We start from the raw sequence: 21,887 nt of genomic DNA, 5'->3' as shown, positions 1-21,887 counted from the left end.
TTTCACACCAGCCTATTAATTAACAAAAGACCAAGACAGACTTTTAATTCATTTGAAAGCATGATGCTTAGCCTCGTCCACCCCAGCTGTAAAACTCAGAAACCAGTCTTACTTGTTATCATCTATCGTCCACCTGGGCCTTACACAGAGTTTCTCTCTGATTTCTCAGACTTTTTATCTGATTTAGTGCTCAGCTCAGATAAAATAATTATTGTGGGTGATTTTAACATCCATGTAGATGCTAAAAATGACAGCCTCAACATGGCATTTAATCTGTTATTAGACTCAATTGGCTTCTCTCAAAATGTAAAAGAACCCACCCACCACTTTAATCACACTCTAGATCTTGTTTTAACATATGGCATAGAAACTGAACATTTAACAGTGTTTCCTGAAAACCCTCTGCTGTCTGATCATTTCCTGATAACATTTACATTTACAATAATTGATTACACAGGAGTGGAGAGTAGACTTTATCAAAGTAGATGTCTTTCTGAAAGCGCTGTAACTAAGTTTAAGAATATAATCCACCCACTGTTATCATCTTCAATGCCCTGTACCAACATAGAGCAGAGCAGCTACCTGAACGCTACTCCAACAGAGGTTGATTATCTTGTTAATAATTTTACCTCCTCACTACGTACGACTCTGGATACTGTAGCTCCTGTGAAAACTAAGGCCTCAAATCAGAAGTACCTGACTCCGTGGTATAATTCTCAAACACGTAGCCTAAAGCAGATGACTCGTAAGCTGCAGTGGAAATGGCGTGTCACAAATTTAGAGGATCAACATTTAGCCTGGAGAAATAGTTTGCTGCTTTATAAGAAAGCCCTCCGCAAAGCCAGAACATCTTAGTATTCGTCACTGATTGAAGAAAATAAGAACAACCCCAGGTTTCTCTTCAGCACTGTAGCCAGGCTGACAAAAAGTCAGAGCTCTACTGAGCCAACAATCCCTTTAAGGTTAACTAGGAATGACTTCATGAACTTCTTCACAAATAAAATTTTTATCATTAGAGAAAAAATTACCAATAATCATCCCAAAGATGTAATATTATCTACAGCTACTTTTAGTACCATTGATGTTAAGTTAGACTGTTTTTCTCCAATTGATCTTTCTAAGTTAACTTCAATAAATACTTCCTCCAAACCATTAACATGTCTTTTAGACCCCATTCCTACAAAACTGCACAATGATGTTTTTGACACTGTGGGTATCAGTGTGCTGTGCAGAGATGGATATTTATAATAATTTAGTGATTTCTATTCCATTACAAACATCACTTATCAATTTGATTCCTTATTGATAACTTATTGAATCTCATTGGCTCCACTTTGAGAGTCATCACCATCTCTAAGCAGCATATCACAGATCAGTGATTCAGATCACAGATCACAGATTTCCTACAAAACTGCTCAAAGACGTCGTGCCAATAATTAATTCTTCGATCTTAAATATGATCAACCTATCTCTAATAATCGGCTATGTACCACAGGCCTTCAAGGTGGCTGTAGTTAAACCTTTACTCAAAAAACATCTGTAGACCCAGCTGTCTTAGCTAATTATAGGCCAATCTCCAACCTTCCTTTCATATGAAACATCCTTGAAAGAGTAGTTGTCAAACAGCTAACAGATCATCTGCAGAGGAATGGCTTATTTGAAGAGTTTCAGTCAGGTTTCAGAGCTCATCAAAGCACAGAAACAGCTTTAGTGAAGGTTACAAATGATCTTCTTATGGCCTCTGACAGAGGACTCATCTCTGTGCTTGTCCTGCTAGACCTCAGTGCTGCGTTCGATACTGTTGGCCATAATATCCTATTAGAGTGATTAGAACATGCTGTAGGTATTACAGGTACTGCGCTGCAGTGGTTTGTATCATATCTATCTAATAGACTCCAATTTGTACATGTAAATGGAGAGTCCTCTTCACCCACTAAGGTCAATTATGGTGTTCCACAGGGTTCAGTGCTAGGACCAATTCTATTTACATTATACATGCTTCCCTTAGGCAGCATCATTAGAAGACATAGCATACATTTTCACTGCTATGCAGATGACACGCAGCTCTATCTATCCATGAAGCCAGGTAACACACACCAATTAGTTAAACTGCAGGAATGTCTTAAAGACATAAAGACTTGGATGGCCGCTAACTTTCTGCTTCTTAATTCAGATCAAACTGAGGTTATTGTACTCGGCCCTGAAAATCTTAGAAATATGGTATCTAAGCAGATTCTTACTCTGGATGGCATTACCTTGGCCTCCAGTAACGCTGTGAGGAACCTTGGAGTCATTTTTGACCAGGACATGTCCTTCAACGCACATATTAAACAAATATGTAAGACTGCTTTCTTCCATTTGCGCAACATCTCTAAAATTAGAAATATCCTGTCTCAGAGTGACGCTGAAAAAGTAGTTCATGCATTTATTACTTCCAGGCTGGACTCCTGTAATTCACTATTATCAGGATGTCCAAAAAACTCGCTGAAAAGCCTTCAGTTAATCCAAAATGCTGCAGCAAGAGTACTGACAGGGACTAGAAAGAGAGAGCAGATTTCTCCTGTATTGGCTTCCCTTCATTGGCTTCCTGTTAAATTCAGAATTGAATTAAAAATCCTGCTCCTCACATACAAGGTCTTAAATAATCAGGCCCCATCTTATCTTAATGACCTTGTAGTACCATATCACCCTATTAGAGCACTTCGCTCTCGCACTGCAGGCCTACTTGTTGTTCCTAGAGTATTTAAAAGTAGAATGGGAGGGAGAGCCTTCAGTTTTCAGGCCCCTCTTCTGTGGAACCAGCTTCCAGTTTGTATTCAGGAGACAGACACTATCTCTACTTTCAAGATTAGGCTTAAAACTTTCCTTTTTGCTAAAGCATATAGTTAGGGCTGGACCAGGTGACCCTGAATCCTCCCTTAGTTATGCTGCAATAGACGTAAGCTGCCGGGGATTCCCATGATGCATTGAGTTGTTCCTTTCCAGTCACCTTTCTCACTCACTATGTTCTTAATAGACCTCTCTGCATTGAATCATATCTGTTATTAACCTCTGTCTCTTTTCCACAGCATGTGTTTATCCTGTTTTCCTTCTTTCACCCCAACCAATCACAGCAGATGGCCCCGCCCCTCCCTGAGCCTGGTTCTGCCGGAGGTTTCTTCCTGTTAAAAGGGAGTTTTTCCTTCCTACTGTCGCCAAAGCGCTTGCTCATAGGGGGTCATATGATTGTTGGGTTTTTCTCTTTATCTATGAAGCACCTTCAGGCGACTTTTGTTGTGATTTGGCGCTATATAAATAAAATTGAATTGAATTGAATTAAATTAAATTGAATTGAATTGAGGAAGTCAAGTGTTATTTTCACAAATGCCTCTCTGCTGTTCCTCCTCTGCTCCTCATCCTCTCTCTGACTTTGTACATATTCTAGGTAATCTGGACTCAGAACCTTCTGGATCTTCTTCAGCTCATTCTTCAAAAAAGTGATGATGTTGTCCTTCAGCAGCTAGAACAGAATACTTTATGAATGAACAAATCAGACTGAAATCATGTAGCCAAAAATCAAATCCATGTTGGACACACTGACTGTCACAATCTGCATATCATTGGGAAATGAGAGGAGTGGACCAAAGCTCAGACAGTGGAGATGAAGGTGAAGTTTCAACTAAATGCAAACCTTTACAGTGTTTTTTAAAACAAAACCTAAACTGGAAACAGTTTACTAAACAAACAAACTAAAGAACGTGAGGAAACAAAGAAAAACCTGACAACAGGGAATGAGAAACCTGAGGCATGGGCACACAAAAGGAAGAAACACAGGGGATGACAAGCAGGAAGATGAACAGAATGATGAACTGGGATGACAAATGGAAGTGACGCAGACAATCCAATGAGGAAGAGAGGTGAACACTTTATAAATACACATAGGGGGAAAGGAAGAAATGGCACACAGGAGGGAGACACAGCTGACACTAATCAGATGATACAAGTCTGGGAGGAAGCAAAATATTACTAATGATCAAGGAACTGACCTCCCAGCCCATTGTTTATTCAGTGGGCTGGTTTCAGTTATTGTGCAAATGTACTGTTTATGAGATTGGGGAAACCTGCAGTCAACTGAGACTGAAAAAGTCACTTGGATGAGTGACGAAACATTTTTCCCACTGAAAACGCTAAGTCCAGATGAACAGAATGAACTTTTGGGATCTACTTAGGACTATAACAGGAAACTTGAACATAGAACCAAGAACACTAGACAGAACACAAGGTAGGCACAGAGAACACCTAAACACTATAAATGATAACAAATAACCCGAAAACTAACTAACTCACTATTATTTATTAATATTAATAAACACAAAACATAAACACGGAGTCACCAGACTCCAGACCATGACATTGACAATCAACTGGTCTACAAAGAGCAGCATGGAGATGACTGTGAACAGAATAGATGTAAAAGTAGTTGTTGTACATGTACAGACCATAAATATGGAGTCCAGGTGTGTTTGATGCTGCTGGGCAGACTGACCACTGGGAACCTCTGAGCTCTGCTGGTCCACTCTGTGGAGGAATCATGGACACTTAGGCCAAGCACAGGAAAAAAGATCCAGTAGATTTCTACTCAAATAAGTTTGTCAAGCTTTGAACTCTTTCTCAGATATCAGGCATTTTTAATATGTTTTAATTAACTCTCTTGTAGTGGTGATGTACAGGTTGATATTGCAGAAGAGTGACGAGGGTAAGTGACGGACAAGGTAAGCGACTCATGTTGTAACTGACGTCAGACGCCTGAGATTTTGGCGGAAAATTAAAGCGAATGGTAGTTTAGATTTGAACAAATTCCTTTAAGCTCCAGTATTACCAAATAAAGGGTAAATGGCCTGTATTTATATAGCGCTTTACTGGTCCCTAAGGACCCCAAAGCGCTTTACATATCCAGTCATCCACCCATTCACACACTGGTGACGGTAAGCTACATTGTAGCCACAGCCACCCTGGGGCGCACTGACAGAGGCGAGGCTGCCGGACACTGGCGCCACCGGGCCCTCTGACCACCACCAGTAGGCAACGGGTGAAGTGTCTTGCCCAAGGACACAACAACCGAGACTGTCCAAGCCGGGGATCGAACCGGCAACCTTCCGATTACAAGGCGAACTCCCAACTCTTGAGCCACGATCGCCCTTACTTAGCAATTGTCTTATAACTAACAACATTTGTCTAAATCATCTCCAACACCCTGGAGAACAACGGGGAGAGTTTAGAGGCTCTCCAAGATTACATTGATCAATGCTTCCAGGATCTCGTGATGAAGAAGGCCCAGAGTGCAGCTTCCCTGTCCAAATCTGAGACGCCGTCGTCGTAAAGACTTCGCCTGGCAGATTCCCCCGGCACAACATCGCCAGCCGGCAAAGATATTGTCGACATACTGGAGTCAATCGACCAACGATTGTCCAGTTTCGATGCAAGGCTGTCCTTGGTGGAGATTCTTCACCGGGAATTTAAATCCTTGTGAGAATCCCTGGAGTTCAGCCAGCAGCAGGTGGAAATGCTCGCTGCTGAAAATGCCACGCTAAGGGAGTCGTTGAAATGTCTCACAGACAATGTTACCCAGCTAAATAGAGAAAATAAAAAAAATAAAAGAAACAGTTATTGATCTACAAGCTCGTGGCATGCGTGATAATCTGGTATTTTCGGGTATTCCAGAAGCCGCTGGAGAAGACGCGGAGACTACGGTGAAAAGCTTCATCAAAACCCACCTGAAGCTGCCGGAGGACACGGTGAAGAACATCGTCTTTGATAGGGTGCATCGCATCGGCCCCATGCGGGCTGCGACCGGGAGACCACGTCCTATCGTGGCCAAATTCGGCCACTTCAAACAAAAGGAACATGTGAAAAGCCGCGGCAGGGAATTAAAAGGAACGGACTTCAGCGTAAACGACCAGTTCCCCAAAGAGATCCTGCAACGACGCAGGGTCCTCTTCCCAATCCGACGCGGCTTCATCCAGAAGGGCTGCCGCGCCGTCATCGCTGTGGACCGGCTGTACGTGGACGGACAGCTCCACCGCGACCCCGACATCACTCCGTGGCTGTATTAACTTCACACCAGATAAGAATCCGCTACACCCTTTTCCTATCCACTCACACTAACTTGCATTAACATCTGTTTAACTTACCAGTATCAAATCGCATCTTAAGTGTGACATCATAGCAGAATTAACACCGTCACTCTCCGTCAGTGGTTTAATTGGAATGTTTCCGTTTTTTTTCCATCTCGTTTTATTTTGTTTTTCTCTCTTTTCCCCCTCTTGTTTTTATGCTGCTCACACTTGTCCTTGGTTTCTTTCTTTTTTGTTTTTCTTTCACTGCTTCGATCAACTGCTTCCACACTCATTCACAAACAACATCCTTTATTTCGACACATACGCACAGCACGATCACTATGGAGGACCACAAGAGCCACGCGCATCGAAATAAAAATTTCTGTGCTTTAATAATGAATTGTAGAATAAATTCTGCAATTGTAAATTCATTTTTGAATTCCAATTTAATAAACTGCATTTCAAAATCCTTTTTCCACTTGCATTTCAAAAAACTTTTTCCAATTGCACTTTAATAAACTACATTTTAAAATCCTTTTTTCAGTTGCAATTTAATAAACTGCAGTTCAAAATCCCTTTTCCACTTGCAATTTAATAAACTGCAGTTCAAAATCCCTTTTCCACCTGCAATTTAATAAACTGCAGGTCAAAATCCTTTTTCCACTTGCAATTTAATAAACTGCAGTTCAAAATCCTTTTTCCACTTGCAATTTAATAAACTGCAGGTCAAAATCCTTTTTTCCACTTGCAATTTAATAAACTGCAGTTCAAAATCCTTTTTCCACTTGCAATTTAATAAACTGCAGGTCAAAATCCTTTTTCCACCTGCAATTTAATAAACTGCAGTTGAAAATCCATTTCCCTTTCCTGTTCGCTCCTGGATTAGCTGCTGGATTAGCTCTTCGATTAACAACTTGCTGGAGGCTATTCAAATTAGCCACACCGTGGGATGTAAGGAGCTCTCTGATTGGTTGGTCAGACACAGGCTGTCTGCCAGCCTGGATTTTTCTAGCTCATAGTTTCGCCCTGCTACGAAGCGTGTGTGCTTGTACAAAGGCCGTTCAGCGTCGGGATTTACACTCGGCTCAACACAATGAAGGGACCCTGCAGCGAAACGGAGAGCCAACCTCTGACTGAGTGCCCGTCTACACAGTCTGACCACCTGTTGAAGGTAAGGTGCTAACGTGGCTAACGCTAGCATCACCGCACGTAGCCCCGTTATTTTAAGGTCATCTTAGCTAATGAAAGTTTTACGTCGCAGCTGTACGAGCTCGCTACGTGTTTTGTAAGCTGCTGTGCTCTTCACAAATAAAGCTGGAAGCAGCTCAGACTGTTAGAACCAGCACTGAGCCCTGTTACATTTATACAGTGTTAGAGCAATGGCTGCAACCTACAGCCTTTAAACTAGCGATTAAAATGCTGACAGTAAACTCGTCAGTCCAGATGTTACCACATTACTCTGTGGTACTTAGAGTTAAAACAACTGAGACAGGCTGATTAAAATAACAGCTGTCATTTCTCTCATTCCTTATATCAAGACTGGAGATCACACTACTGATTTCAGTTCATTTAATATGTGAGTGCACAGATTCATTCTCAACTGGACATAAATGATGATCAAAGGTTGTATATATGATGAATTCATCAAATCCCAGCCTCTAACACAGTGCGCTGAATCTTAGCTTTGAATGTCCAGTATATTCTAATCAGTGCAATGTAAGCATTCACTGAACCTACAGTATCTACACCTGTGTGGTAAAGATACAGATAATGAAATTTAATTATTAATACAATATACATCATGGAAAATGAAAGCTGAAATTGATTCAGTTTAGTACTTTTCTCTGTATGCTCTGTGATTATAAAGGCCTTAAATTCTGTGATATATACTGTGAATGATTTTCACAGAGGTCTTAAAGTACTTAAATCACTGCTGATAGTCTGGTTGTTTATATTTTCACATGTTTTTGTGTCTGTAGGGCTGTTTGATGACGATTTGGACTCCTCTGGGAGATGAGGACACACCCACATCTGTTCCATACTGCAGCCATGGATGGTGTTACAGCTCTCAGTCAGCTTTGGGCCATCAGACGCACACACTGGAAAACCAGCACCTGGACTTCATGCAGGAGAGACGGCCTCGGTGTTGGACTCTGCATCCTCTACTTTACCTCCTAATCTCTTTCTCTTTAACACACAATTAAAATCAATCCAAAAGAGTGTAAACTTACTGAGGAAGTCTCTAACTTGTACACATTTGTACTTTTACTTGTTTTATGAGTTATTTTTAAGAAGAGTAAAGTTATTCACATAAAGTTGTTATTGTTCTGTATTTATTCTTTTGTATCATGTACCACAGTCATACTGAACTTTACAGACATGGTGAATTGGAGAAAAAAAAGATCACACACACACACATACATACACACATATATATATATATATATATCATTCAGCTTCAGCAGTATTTCTATTCATCTTATGAATTCCAGTCTAATGTCAATTCACTGAGTTCAGTTTTGGTCTTAAACTCCAGAGAATACCACCTGGTTCAACAATGTTTTTTTATCTGATTATTGGCAAAATGTTTTCTTCTTTCAGAAGAAAACATTCTTCTGAAAGAAGAAATTGGGCTCAATTTTGCCTGAGGCTGAAATTGAGCCCAAAGAAACAACAACAAAGTTTAGTTCCTCTGGATTTTCCATGGAAAATTGTTTTATCACTCATCCAGGTGACTTCTCCAGTGTCACGGATGAGTGATGAATGTATCTCCCACTGGAAACCATTGTGTCCAGTTAAAGTCAATTGACTTTTTTTTTAAGGAGAGTTGTTAGATGCTGCGCTCATGAGGACAATGGGTTTTAACTTGCAGCACAACACAAAGCTGCCATACTGGATCAACGATCAAAACACTTAATTGAGCAGAATTAAGGCAAAATGTAATATCCTCATATGATGACACATCACACATGATCCAGCATTGCTCTAAGAATGCAAACTTTCTTATTGGAAGTTTCCACAGCTGCCAGAAAGGGACAGATTTCTGTATGGTCTTAATGAGTGGTCGTTGCTCTCTCGTTGTCTCTGGAATTGCTGCACAGAGGATGTAACACCCATGATAAGCACTGAGGTTTGTGTCCTTGTCAGAAATCAGCAATACTCAGCTTCCAGGTAAGGAAAAGTGGAACCAGAAGATATTCAAATGCATCTCTCCACAGCTGCTGATGAATTCTACGAAAAACAAAGTTAGTTAAAAACATTTGCAGGTGAATCACCACTGATTTATCAGTGACATCCATTTACTCAAAAATTACTGACAAGTGGATAACTAGGAGATAGAGAGATTATATATATCTCTATCTCTATATCTCTATATATCTCTCTCTATATATATATATATATATATATATATATATATATATATATATATACACACACACATACATACACACACACACACACATATACACATAATTTCAAAAATGTCCTGTACAAAATGGAACTGTATATGACAAATGTGGTGTGGTGCTTGTGGAATTTTTAACAAGGACCCTACAAAACTTTACAGTACTCATGCTGCCAAACTTTTGACAGCTAGGTGTGCAGTAAGGCTGGGTATCGTCACTTATTTCTAGAATCGATTCATTTCCGATTCACAAGGTCCCGATTCAATTCAATTCGATTCAATTCGATTTGAATCTGGGAAATTTTGACAGTCAGAAATATAATTAAGATCAGTACATTGACATATTTTTGTATCTATAAAAAGGAAGCTGACACACGCAAGACTATCAAAGGTGTGAGCGTCACAGCAGATTTCTTTGTGTCAAAGTAGCTGAAGATAAAACAGAAAAACATGAAGGTGGTTTTCCTGGCCTGAGATTTTATAAAAATATGTATCTGCAGTACATCAAAAACGAAAGAAAACCATTAATCAACATATGAACGTTACCTCTGACGTTACAGCGGTTTTATTAGAGACACGGCTAAGCGTTTTGCATTTCGCATAACTTTAAAAAGTTTAAATATGTTCAGTATTGAACGGCAGAAATTAGGTTTTCTTTTCGGAAGTATGTAAAACGAAAAAAAAAAAAAACAGCGGCCGACAGCGCTGTAAACAACAGTAGAGTTGCGCATAACAAGCAAGCAAATAATGCAGAAAACAGTACAGAGAGAGAGAGAGAGCTGTGCATGAAGTTTGATTTTATCGTGGGTGAAGCAAAACAGTAAAAGTCAGAGGGAATTCATGACGATGTTTACGTGAAGCGTAGTTTGGATCTTCTTTTGCTGCTGGTTCGGTCAATATTTTTTGGAGAGAGATAAAACTAACAGCTTTAGAATCAGCGCAAAAAGGGCGTGAACACAAAGTGCTACCCGCCGAAACATCAGAATCAGCGAGCTGTCGGCTTTCAGCCCCGACCGTGTCCGTGCAGTTGTTGTGCCAGAAAGTGATTGCCGTCGCGCGCAGACGCTTAAAGCTGCAGCGCCCGTCGGGTGAGAAAGGCGACATCTCACTGATTCTGATCCGCGGGTCGCGCTGTGTGTTTACGTCCTTGTGCAGAATCCGTGTACCTGCTCTCATTTACTGTCTTAGCTGTTTGGTGGTTGTTGAAATTTTGTGAGGTTTCACCTGAGATTCTGGCGTTTCGGGCAAAATAAATTTATATTAAAAAATCGATTCAGGATTTTAATGAATCGATTTCACGTTATCCAAGCCAGAATCGATTTTAATCGAGGAATCGATTATTAAAACCCACCCCTAGTGTGCAGTTCCTGCTTTAAATGCATTCAAAATCTAAGTGATAAGAGGCCAGAAATGTTTGAACTCGCTTATGAACCTACATCACTGAGGCCGTCTCTCCTGCATGAAGTATAGGCGCTGGTTTTCCAGTGTGTGCGTCTGATGGCCCAAAGCTGACTCAGAGCTGTAACACCATCCATGGCTGCAGTATGGAACAGATGTGGGTGTGTCCTCATCTCCCAGAGGAGTCCAAATCGTCATCAAACAGCCCTACAGACACAAAAACATGTGAAAATGTAAACAACCAGACTATCAGCAGTGATTTAAGTACTTTAAGACCTCTGTGAAAATCATTTACAGTATATATCACAGAATTTAAGGCCTTTATAATCACAGAGCATACAGAGAAAAGTACTAAACTGAATCAATTTCAGCTTTCATTTTTCATGATGTATATTGTATTAATAATTAAATTTCATTATCTGTATCTTTACCACACAGGTGTAGATACTGTAGGTTCAGTGAATGCTTACATTGCACTGATTAGAATATACTGGACATTCAAAGCTAAGATTCAGCGCACTGTGTTAGAGGCTGGGATTTGATGAATTCATCATGTATACAACCTTTGATCATCATTTATGTCCAGTTGAGAATGAATCTGTGCACTCACATATTAAATGAACTGAAATCAGTAGTGTGATCTCCAGTCTTGATATAAGGAATGAGAGAACTGACAGCTGTTATTTTAATCAGCCTGTCTCAGTTGTTTTTAACTCTAAGTACCACAGAGTAATGTGGTAACATCTGGACTGACGAGTTTACTGTCAGCATTTTAATCGCTAGTTTAAAGGCTGTAGGTTGCAGCCATTGCTCTAACACTGTATAAATGTAACAGGCCTCAGTGCTGGTTCTAACAGTCTGAGCTGCTTCCAGCTTTATCTGTGAAGAGCACAGCAGCTTACAAAACACGTAGCGAGCTCGTACAGCTGCGACGTAAAACTTTCATTAGCTAAGATGATCTTAAAATAACGGGGCTACGTGCGGTGATGCTAGCGTTAGCCACGTTAGCACCTTACCTTCAACAGGTGGTCAGACTGTGTTGACAGGCACTCAGTCAGAGGTTGGCTCTCCGTTTCGCTGCAGGGTCCCTTCATTCTTCACATATCCGTGTCGAGCCGAGTGTAAATCCCGACGCTGAACGGCCTTTGTACAAGAACACACGCTTCCTAGCAGGGCGAAGCTATGAGCTAGAAAAATCCAGGCTGGCAGACAGCCTGTGTCTGACCAACCAATCAGAGAGCTCCTTACATCCCACGGTGTGGCTAATTTGAATAGCCTCCAGCAAGTTGTTAATCGAAGAGCTAATCCAGCAGCTAATCCAGGAGCTAATCCAGCAGCTAATCCAGGAGCGAACAGGAAAGGGAAATGGATTTTCAACTGCAGTTTATTAAATTGCAGGTGGAAAAAGGATTTTGAACTGCAGTTTATTAAATTGCAGGTGGAAAAAGGATTTTGACCTGCAGTTTATTAAATTGCAAGTGGAAAAAGGATTTTGACCTGCAGTTTATTAAATTGCAAGTGGAAAAAGGATTTTGAACTGCAGTTTATTAAATTGCAAGTGGAAAAAGGATTTTGAACTGCAGTTTATTAAATTGCAGGTGGAAAAAGGATTTTGACCTGCAGTTTATTAAATTGCAAGTGGAAAAAGGATTTTGAACTGCAGTTTATTAAATTGCAAGTGGAAAAAGGATTTTGAACTGCAGTTTATTAAAGTGCAACTGAAAAAAGGATTTTAAAATGCAGTTTATTAAAGTGCAATTGGAAAAAGGATTTTGAAATGCAATTGGAAAAGGATTTTGAAATGCAGTTTATTAAATTGGAATTCAAAAATGAATTTACAATTGCAGAATTTATTCTACAATTCATTATTAAAGCACAGAGATTTTTATTTCGATGCGCGTGGCTCTTGTGGTCCTCCATAGATCACGCACAATCATGCGCTCAACAGCAACACATTTACATCAGTCAGACAGCACACACAGACCTACAGGATACACACACTTAAGCCAAGCGTACTCATATTAGTAAATATGCACACACATAATCAGACTCAGGGAGCATCTCGCCACACATTTTTTCTCTCTCTCGTTCTCTTTATTTATGAACAAGTGATGTATTCTCTCCACCTGTCTAAGCGACACACACAGTGTACACCCCTAGTTATACACACTTAGTTATACATCTATGGGTGCACTGAGGTTTGTTACATGGAATATAAATGGAGCTGGCGCCAGAGAAAAGAGGTTAAAAATATTTAACCAACTCAAAAAAGTACAGGCAGATGTTCTCACATGTTAATCACTCCTACTCTCGTCTGGATTATTTTTTGGTCAGCAGCTCACTGCTGAGTGACATTTCAGACACTGAGATTCACCCTATAGCTGTCAGCGATCATGCTCCTGTATCTTTAACACTAATGCACAAGAATAATACTACGCCAAGTAAAAACTGGAGATTTAATACATCACTGCTTAAAGATGAAGACTTTATTAAATATTTTTAAAAAGAGTGGACTTCATATTTAGACTTCAATGACACTCCCGGAACATCAGCTTCTGTTTTATGGGAAGCAGGGAAAGCAGTGATGAGAGGTAAAATAATTTCTTTCTCATCACATAAAAAGAAAGAAGAAAACAAAAACTATTCAGGAATTAGAAAAAAAACATCAAATCACTAGAAGAAGCCTACGCGTCCCACCAAGATCAGGAAACATTGAACAAAATACGCAAAACAAAACTAGAATTAAATGAGATAATTGATAAAAAAAAAAAAAAAAAATTCTTAGTACAAAGACTACGCTTACAAAATTATGAACCTGGTAATAAATCCGGTCAATTTCTAGCAAACCAGCTAAAAATAAATAAAGAAACAACAACTATATGTGCTGTTCAAGATTCATCTGGGTACACAATATATGACCCAAAACAAATAAACAACATTTTCAGGGATTTCTATAAATCGTTGTATTCACCACAAATAAACCCATCTAAAAAGGAAATTGATCAGTTTTTAGACAACATAACTCTTCCAAAATTATCAGACTCTCAAGCAATTGCACTGGATTCGCCACTGACATCAGGTGAACTCCAGGAAGCCCTGATAAGTATGCCCAATAATAAGGCTCCAGGTCCAGACGGCTTTCCTGCAGAATTCTACAAAGAATTCTGGACGATTCTAGCACCAGTTTTTTACAGAACGTTGTTGGAAATCAAAGAAAATGGCAGACTTCCATCAAATATGAATTCTGCAAACATTAATCTCCTGCTAAAACCAGGCAAAGACCCTGTATATCCCTCAAGCTATCGTCCAATATCCCTTATAAATGTAGACCTCAAAATAATCTGCAAAGCTCTCTCGAAGAGACTAGAGAAAATAATACCCCTCTTAATTCATCCTGACCAAACTGGTTTCATAAAAGGTAGGCACTCATCAACAAACGCACGTAGATTACTTAATTTGATAGACTATGCAAACAGTAAAAACCTTGAAACTACAATATTTTCTTTAGATGCAGAAAAAGCATTTGACAGAGTTAACTGGAAATTTCTATTTGCAACTTTACACAAATTTGGTTTTGGATCCTCTTTCATTCCCCACAGGGAACGGTTCTGGCTCCGTTCCTCTTCACCATCTACACTGCAGACTTCTCCCACAACTCCACCCAGTGCTTCCTGCAGAAGTTCTCTGATGACTCTGCAATAGTCGGCCTCATCACTGATGGGGACGACAAGGAGTACAGAGGTCTGACTCAGGACTTTGTGGACTGGTGCCAGCTGAACTACCTCCAGATCAATGCCAGTAAAACCAAGGAGCTGGTGGTAGACTTCCGCAGGCACAAGCATCCTCCACTACAACCACTGAACATCCAGGGTATGGACATCGAGGCTGTGGACAGCTACAGGTACCTTGGTGTTCATCTGAACAACAAACTGGACTGGACTCATAACTCAGACGCCCTCTACAGGAAAGGGCAGAGCAGGCTGTACCTGCTGCGGAGACTCAGGTCGTTTGGAGTGGAGGGCCCACTCCTGAAGACCTTCTATGACTCTGTGGTGGCCTCAGCCATTTTTTATGTTGTGGTCTGCTGGGAGGCAGCATCTCTGCTGGGGACAGGAAGAGACTGAACAGGCTGATCCGAAGGGCCAGCTCTGTTCTGGGAGGCCCTCTGGACCCAGTGGAGGTGGTGAGTGACAGGAGAATGGTGGCTAAGCTGTCATCCCTGATGGACAACATCTCCCACCCCATGCATGAGACTGTGAAGGCACTGAGCAGCTCCTTCAGTGGGAGACTGCGGCACCCACGGTGTGGGACGGAGAGATTTCGCAGGTCTTTCCTCCCCACTGCTGTCAGACTCCACAATAAAGACTTTTGCAGCTGATCAAACACACAAACCCACACATGTGCAATAAGACTGCTATATGTGCAATTCTTCTTCTGACGAAGTTGTGTTTTTGTATTTTCCTACTCAGTTGTATATAGCATTTGTATTTCTATTTTATTCTATTGTATATATTATTCTATTCTATTTTATTCTATTGTACATAGTATTTTATTTTATTTTATTGCATTCCAGTGTTTTCTAATTTCTGCTACATAACTTTGCACTTTTGCTGTAACAAAAAAAATTTCCCACCTGTGGGACTAATAAAGGCCATCTTATCTTATCTTATCTTATTAACTGGTTAAAAATATTACACAATTCCCCAACAGCTTGTGTCAGAACAAATGACCAAACATCCTCCAGCTTCTGTTTCCACTAGCAGCAGCAATCAGACAGAATTCAGTAATTAAGGGCATAAAATGCAAGAACGTGGAACATAAAATCAGCCTTTATGCAGATGATGTGTTACTTTTTCTCCAAAACTCACAAACCAAAATCTCTGGGGTGATTGAATTGATAAACTCTTTTGCAAGAATATCAGATTACTCAATTAACTGGTCAAAATCTACAGTCCTTCCGATTAATTGCTCCTTCCATAATTCTTCTTTTACTCCACTGCAATCGGGAAATATAAAATATTTAGGTATTAATGTTTCTCCCAAGCTTGCAGATCTAACTAAATTAAACCATATCCCACTTTTAAAGAAAGTAGAAGGTGATCTGGCTAGGTGGAAATGTCTACCCATATCACTCATGGGAAGGGTTGCCACTATAAAAATGATGGTCTTACCAAAAATAAATAATTTATTCTCAATGATCCCAACTAAACCGCCACAAGATTGGTTCAGATCTCTAGATTCATATATGTCCAAATTCCTTTGGAAAAATAAACCCCCACGTATAAGCTTAAAAACACTACAAAAGACCAAGGATAAAGGAGGATTAGAACTACCTAACTTTCAGCACTACTTCTTAGCCAACAGACTTCAATTTATCTCAGGATGGCTAAAACATACCCTCTTAGATGAACCTTGGCTAGATGTAGAACAAGCACTTTGCAATAATCTAGAGATTTCAGACCTACCATTTATCAGCTCAAACATCCAACGACATGAATGCTTCAAAAGCGTCAACATCAGCTCTTCTCTGAAAGCATGGTGGGATTTTCTAAACTTGACGGAGTCTTCATTAATCCCATGCAAACGTACACCTATCTGGAACAACCCTGACATATTGCAGAACAATAATATGATAAACTTTTCAGATTGCAGTGGTAAAGGAATCAAATATTTAGAACATATACTAGAAGGAACAGAATTTATTTCATTTGACAGACTAGTTACACAATATGGGATCAACAAGAAAAGATTTTTAGAATATCAACAAATTAAATCCATAGTAAAAAAGAAATTTAAACCGGGTCAAATTGAACTACAAACACCACCAAGTGTGGTTCAATTTCTTACTGTTAAAACCCCCAAATTACTGTCCAAAATATACAGAATGCTTTCTAAAACAGATGAATCAATATCACTTCCTATTGCAAAATGGGAAGCGGATTTATCAGTTAACTTTGACCAAAACTTCTGGTCTCAGATTTGCTTAAAAACCTTTCATCTAATTAGAAATCCCAGTCTTCAATTAATTCAATACAAAATACTACATAGAGTGCACTATACAGGTCATCGGATGTTCAAGATGGGCTTTACGTCTACCAACAACTGCTCACACTGCCAAACCAATTCACCAGACAATTATATCCACGTGCTTTGGTTCTGTCCACCAGTTCAGAAGTTTTGGCGCGAGATATGTGAAGACTTATCAAAGTGTCTGAAATGTAACATTCCAACTTCCCCTTTAGTATGTTTGTTGGGCAGCTTAGATAATGTCACTACGGAAAAGAATATAGCCCATATGGTTTTCACTGCCCTATGCATAGCCAGGAAAACAGTCCTCATGAACTGGAAAAATAAAAATAATCTAACCAATATAGAAATTATCTATTAGATTACATTAGTCTTGATACAGCCTCTGCCACCACATCAGATCAATTGCTCTGGGCTCCTTTGATCAGCTCCATCACCTAGTGGGGGTGGGGGGGTCATAGTTTGGTCCCACCTTCACTGTTGTGATTGGTGTGGGGGTAGGGACAGGCTTAGGGCGTCGGGGGGTTCCCCGGGAGCATCTTCCTTGGGGCGCTCAACCCGGGGTAGCGGTCATGGCCAATTGGGGGCTCTGTTGGCTCTTAGGTGACGGTTTCCTCATGGCTGAATGCAGCAGGGCTAGGGGAGGGTCTGTGCTGACGGATGTGGGTTACTGACCTGGTACCCTGGCTGCCCCTGGTTGGGTCCGGGACGGGCGTGAGGTTCTGGGGCGCTCCGTCTCTGGGCTGGGGTCACTTGCCACTCCCTTCCTTCCCTCCACCACAATCACCCACACATGCAGGGACTTGGGGTAAAGGTGTGTCACCAGGGTGCAGGGGAGGCATCCCCCCCTCTGTCCCCATCTGGCTGCCTGTGCCTCAGTTTTATCCCACAACTTAGACATGATGCATTGAGTATTTCTTCTTCGCTCACTATGTGTTAATAGACCTCTCTGCATTGAATCATATCTGTTATTAATCGCGCTGTATAAATAAAATTGAATTGAATAAAATTTGTTTGCTTTCTAGAGCAGTGTATTATCCTCACAGAGCACAGCTGGCACGCTTGTTTCTGTTAGCTTAGCCACTAGGTTAAAGGTAAATTTCCAACAGCTAACAGCTGTTTCTATACAGGGAGTGCAGAATTATTAGGCAAATGAGTATTTTGTCCACATCATCCTCTTCATGCATGTTGTCTTACTCCAAGCTGTATAGGCTCGAAAGCCTACTACCAATTAAGCATATTAGGTGATGTGCATCTCTGTAATGAGAAGGGGTGTGGTCTAATTACATCAACACCCTATATCAGGTGTGCATAATTATTAGGCAACTTCCTTTCCTTTGGCAAAATGGGTCAAAAGAAGGACTTGACAGGCTCAGAAAAGTCAAAAATAGTGAGATATCTTGCAGAGGGATGCAGCAGTCTTAAAATTGCAAAGCTTCTGAAGCGTGATCATCGAACAATCAAGCGTTTCATTCAAAATAGTCAACAGGGTCGCAAGAAGCGTGTGGAAAAACCAAGGCGCAAAATAAATGCCCATGAACTGGGAAAAGTCAAGCGTGCAGCTGCCAAGATGCCACTTGCCACCGGTTTGGCCATATTTCAGAGCTGCAACATCACCGGAGTGCCCAAAAGCACAAGGTGTGCAATACTCAGAGACATGGCCAAGGTAAGAAAGGCTGAAAGACGACCACCACTGAACAAGACACACAAGCTGAAACGTCAAGACTGGGCCAAGAAATATCTCAAGACTGATTTTTCTAAGGTTTTATGGACTGATGAAATGAGAGTGAGTCTTGATGGGCCAGATGGATGGGCCCGTGGCTGGATTGGTAAAGGGCAGAGAGCTCCAGTCCGACTCAGACGCCAGCAAGGTGGAGTACTGGTTTGGGCTGGTATCATCAAAGATGAGCTTGTGGGGCCTTTTCGGGTTGAGGATGGAGTCAAGCTCAACTCCCAGTCCTACTGCCAGTTTCTGGAAGACACCTTCTTCAAGCAGTGATACAGGAAGAAATCTGCATCCTTCAAGAAAAACATGATTTTCATGCAGTACAATGCTCCATCACATGCGTCCAAGTACTCCACAGCGTGGCTGGCAAGAAAGGGTATAAAAGAAGAAAAACTAATGACATGGCCTCCTTGTTCACCTGATCTGAACCCCATTGAGAACCTGTGGTCCATCATCAAATGTGAGATTTACAAGGAGGGAAAACTGTACACCTCTCTGAACAGTGTCTGGGAGGCTGTGGTTGCTGCTGCACGCAATGTTGATGGTGAACAGATCAAAACACTGACAGAATCCATGGATGGCAGGCTTTTGAGTGTCCTTGCAAAGAAAGGTGGCTATATTGGTCGCTGATTTGTTTTTGGTTTGTTTTTGAATGTCAGAAATGTATATTTGTGAATGTGGAGATGTTATATTGGTTTCACTGGTAAAAATAAATAATTGAAATGGGTATATATTTGTTTTTTGTTAAGTTGCCTAATAATTATGCACAGTAATAGTCACCTGCACACACAGATATCCCCCTAAAATAGCTCAAACTAAAAACAAACTAAAAACTACTTCCAAAAACATTCAGCTTTGATATTAATGAGTTTTTTTGGGTTCATTGAGAACATGGTTGTTGTTCAATAATAAAATTATTCCTCAAAAATACAACTTGCCTAATAATTCTGCACTCCCTGTAATAATTTAGGATCCAGATGTCTGATGTCTAAATTTCCATCTATGATTTAGGAAAATAGTTTTAAAAAAAAGCCAATTCTGTCCAAATTTGTCTTAAAACCAGATAAAATGATAGTTAAACCTGTGCCTGTGTGTCCTTTGAAACACTGCTCTCCTACAGAGATGCATTTTAGAAAGTAGGAAACGTAAAAATAATTTAAATCAAACACCAAACTGACATTAGTTCATATTACTAACAGGTCACCTCTCTGCAGTAGAGCAGTGATGTCCTCTGAAATTAATTGGGCGATCTTCAGACCAGTCACTCTGTAAGGACACACAGCTGGGTTCAGGTTCATGTTTGCGTTTAGTTCCTCGTTGCTTCCTGTGAATAATGATGGAGCAGTGATGTGAGTGCTGAGCTGTGACATGGAGAAGAGTCATGGACAGTTAGAGATGGTCATCTCACCTCTGAGCTTTGGTCTGGCTCTCATGTTCCCCACACAGAGTGCTTTTAGAGGGAGGGACTCCCTCCTCTCTGTCCTCACACTGATCCATGCTGCTCAATTCAGCTCACACACACTTTCTACCTGCAGAGGAAACACAAATCATTCATGTGCACATCGACTGAAATCCTCCTTTCCATCATGTGTGCTGTCCAAATATCAGCTGCTTCTTTCCTGCTTCATCTCAGTGTCAGCTGAATGCAGTCAGACAGCAGTGTGAGGCAGAGGAAGCTGGCATCAGCTGCTCTACTATCAGGCCACTAGATGGAGCCGTGAAGCACACGCGATCATTGGCTGTGTCCCAATTCAGGGTATGCACGCTTGAAGTACCCACACTACGTACGGTGCGTACTACAAGTACGAGAAGTGCGGAAGTGCGAGGCTTGTGAAATGGGACGGTCTAGCCTTCGTCGCGCTGTTCAGGTTGCCTAGCAACCATGATACTAACCGCGAGAAATGTTTCATACAGCTTTGTGTGACAGAAATGAAGGAGAAAAAATGTTTTGTTGGTCATTCATTTTTGTCATGACATCACTTTGATTAGTTGAGTATCTGAGGCTGAGACCACAGGACTGTAAAACATGATAGTTGGGCTTCATTTCTGTACTGAAGAGTCATTTCAAGATTAGTTAGTAAATAATAATTAGCTAATGTTGTTCATGAGATTAAAGTCATCTCACTGTGGTAATGTTAATATAATATGGACAATATTATATGTATTGTCAGAATATATATATATATATATATATATATATATATATATATATATATATATATGCAAGTAGCAGTGATTTATATTTCCTATCACCTTCAATCTTCACTCAAAGACAAGTATCTCTGACAGTGTATATATAGATGTATTATATATAAGAGACAAACATTGTTCTTTTAATATGTTGGCATTACTAAATTTGGCTCAATGCTTATATATTTGTGTAAAAAGAAAATGTACGAGCTGTGATAACTGTTTCTGATAGAATGAAGATCAGACTGATATATGAAATATTCCTTTATTGGGTGAGAAAATCAGAGCATGTCATAACTGCTTTAAGTCATACAGAATAGATATCAGAGCCTTAAACAGGCTGACTTCTGCTAAATGGGTCAAACTGGGCAGAAAGTCTACAAACACATAACATCCTTATAGAATATGATGTAACACTATAGATCAACTTACCTCAGACTATATAAAGCATATAAACAATTACAGCAATATGATGCAACAAACACAGCAGTGCTACTAATCCAAAATACTCAAAGCTTCATAGAACTGAAACAAACATTTATTTTTAGCTCCATTCTGCTGCTGATACATACTTTAGGTTTCTGAATATTAAACTTGTTGCTGCCTTTCATAGTGTGTAACTTGAAGGCTCTGAGTACTTTCTCCCACACTGAAAACACTGGGATGATAACATTATTTGAACATTACCTAATAAGACTGATTCAGGACAGACAATTAGTTATGTTAAACTTTTCTAGCAGTCCTTCACAAACAGGGAACAGTCTGTCTATTCTCTCCATCTGTCAGCTGCTGCTGGCTCTTCCTCCTCCTCTTCCTCACACACTGCTGAGTTTGTCCTGGTGGATCATCAGGGGTGCAAAGCCTCACAGATGATGTGCAGCAGTGGGTTCCTCAGTCTGTCCTCACTCTGGACACTTGCAGTTGTCACACATGGAAATCAAATGTGTGATAAGCTGCAGGATTCAAACACAAGTGTAACTTATAAATACATGTTCATACTTTTATTCCACAATCAGAGAGAAAGAAACAGAGAGAGAGTGCAGGA

The 21,887-nt window shown here is 40.4% G+C and overlaps 2 long non-coding RNA genes across 2 annotated transcripts; both read right to left on the bottom strand.

The window, feature by feature from the left end:
• Nucleotides 1–4,248: 4,248 nt before the first annotated feature.
• Nucleotides 4,249–20,125, bottom strand: LOC112846410 (uncharacterized). Its single transcript, XR_003219342.1, has 3 exons — nucleotides 20,061–20,125; nucleotides 19,857–19,976; nucleotides 4,249–4,557 (listed from the first exon to the last, which is right to left on the bottom strand). It is a non-coding gene; the product is annotated as an uncharacterized LOC112846410 (long non-coding RNA).
• On the bottom strand, nucleotides 8,683–10,997 carry LOC112846405 (uncharacterized). Its single transcript, XR_003219335.1, has 2 exons — nucleotides 10,938–10,997; nucleotides 8,683–9,326 (listed from the first exon to the last, which is right to left on the bottom strand). It is a non-coding gene; the product is annotated as an uncharacterized LOC112846405 (long non-coding RNA).
• Nucleotides 20,126–21,887: the final 1,762 nt, after the last annotated feature.

The sequence above is a fragment of the Oreochromis niloticus genome, linkage group LG3 (genome assembly GCF_001858045.2).
Source record: "Oreochromis niloticus isolate F11D_XX linkage group LG3, O_niloticus_UMD_NMBU, whole genome shotgun sequence".
NCBI classification, from domain to species: Eukaryota; Metazoa; Chordata; class Actinopteri; order Cichliformes; family Cichlidae; genus Oreochromis; species Oreochromis niloticus.
The sequence above is the reverse complement of the archived record's forward strand: the minus strand, read 5'-3'. Positions and strand labels throughout refer to the sequence as shown.